Source organism: Marmota flaviventris, unplaced genomic scaffold, assembly GCF_047511675.1.
Source record: "Marmota flaviventris isolate mMarFla1 unplaced genomic scaffold, mMarFla1.hap1 Scaffold_48, whole genome shotgun sequence".
Taxonomy (NCBI): Eukaryota; Metazoa; Chordata; class Mammalia; order Rodentia; family Sciuridae; genus Marmota; species Marmota flaviventris.
Genome location: NW_027288296.1, coordinates 1,485,706 through 1,487,548, shown reverse-complemented (window position 1 = coordinate 1,487,548; position 1,843 = coordinate 1,485,706). Strand labels below are relative to the sequence as shown.

The 1,843-nt window shown below is 53.3% G+C and overlaps 1 pseudogene; it reads left to right on the top strand.

Moving 5' to 3' along the window:
- Positions 1-204: 204 nt before the first annotated feature.
- On the top strand, positions 205-953 carry LOC139704238 (histone H1.10-like; annotated as a pseudogene).
- Positions 954-1,843: the final 890 nt, after the last annotated feature.

Here is a 1,843-nt window from a genome sequence, read left to right as displayed (position 1 = left end):
TCAAATGTATTATTAACTGCCCACCACCTGCTCTCCATGGAAAAGCACCAAGAAGTTTGTTTCCCTCAAACCCTTTAAAAAAAAAAAAGTCCTCATGTTTATAAACACTGGGTCTTCCATTTGTTTCACAGGAGGAGAAAGATCTCTATAAGAATCTTCTGAACAAAGAATTCTGGTTTAGCAGAACGTAGCGCTGATGCCCAGATGGCACAGCTGTCTCAAAGCAGCGGCAGCAGCATCGTGCTTAAGCCTGAGTTCCCCCTAGCCCTCCCCGAGACCCCAGCTTCCCTGGACCCCCGCCCTGGACCCCCATCTCGCTTGGCCCGCCATGCCCCAGTCCTGCCACTTGGCCCCAAGCCCTGCTGCAGTTGCTCCGCCAAGAGATGCTCTGCGCTCCTAGCCCAAGCTGGAAGAGGGGCCCAAGAGAGCAGCGAGTGTGAGTGGTGGCTGCGGCATATGGCGACAAGGCCCCAGTCCGCCCAAAGCGTAGGAGCAGCGGCAAGAAGAACCAGCCAGGCAAGTCCAGCCAACTGGTGGTGGAGATGGTCCGCAGGCTGGGCGAGCACGCTGGCAACATCTATGCAGAAGCCAGGAAAGTGGTGTGGTTCCACCAGTAGAACAGCCCACCTACCTCAAGTGCTGAGTGTGCGCTGGTGGAGAATGCCAGGCTGCTGCAGGTCAAGGGCACAGGCGCCAACAGCTCCTTCAACTCAACCCCAAGAAGCTGGAGGACAGCGAGTGGTGCACCCTCCTTCGCGCCCGCTGCGCACAAGCCTAAGAAGCCAGGGGGAGCCTCATCGTGGGGACCCCGACCTGCCAAAAGTGCCGAAGCCAGCAAGTGCACACCCAGAAGGCTGCTGCCAAGGACAAGGGCATCGGCAGTAGCGGGGAGAAAGAAGGTGAAGAAGGTGGCCAAGTCCAGCATCCTCAAGGTGCCCAAGGGCTGCAATTGAGCACCCGGCCTGCCCGCGACCAAAGTTGAGGAGGACTGTCCCTGCAGCACTGTGGCCTCCCCTCCCCTCCCCCATGCGCTGCGGAGGCTGCTGTTCCCGGGAGATTTTTGAAACAGCTCCCAGCATACCCCCATTGGCTCTGGCCCTTGGCAAAGGCTATTGCCATGGTTACCATCTCCCACCCTGTCACCAATGGGCGGGCTGCAGTTGGCCCCCTCCCTCTAACCACCTCTGGGCTCACAATTTCTCTGTAAGCAGGGCAGCTTGGCACTCCCCTCTACTGTGTGCCTCTTGGAAAGTGCAATAAAAGATTGTTGACCTTTGCAAAATAAAAAATAAAAAAGTATTCTAGTTTAGACAGAAGGATTTAGAAGTCAAACATGGTGGGACACTGTTATCTCAGCAGCTCAGGAGGCTGAGACAAGAGGATCTCAAATTCAAAGCCAGCCTCAGCGATGGTGAAGCACTAAGTAACTCAGTGAGACCCAGTCTCTAAATTTATAGGGCTGGGGATATGGCTCTGTGGCTGAGGGCCAAGTTCCATTTCTCAGATGTTGAAGGTTGAACACCTGAAATGCTGAGGAAAGTGTAAAAAGCAAGTTTTACTTAAATGATAGAACAGAGATAGACTTCTTAAAAGAGGTCCCAGGGAAGGGGGGCCAAGGAAGTGGGGGTATTTTGCTCCTTTTATACTTTTTTAGAATTCCTTTGTACTCATGGTGTTGTAGGGACAAACGAGGCAAGGCACCAAAGATAGCAGGAAACAGTTTTATTTAGCTGCAGCCAGGTTCAGACGGCACAGTTTTTGCTGTAATTAATCAATCCCCTGAACCCCAAGTTCAGGGAGTTTCAGCGTTTTATACCCAGCATATAAGGGGAGGGGCTCAGAA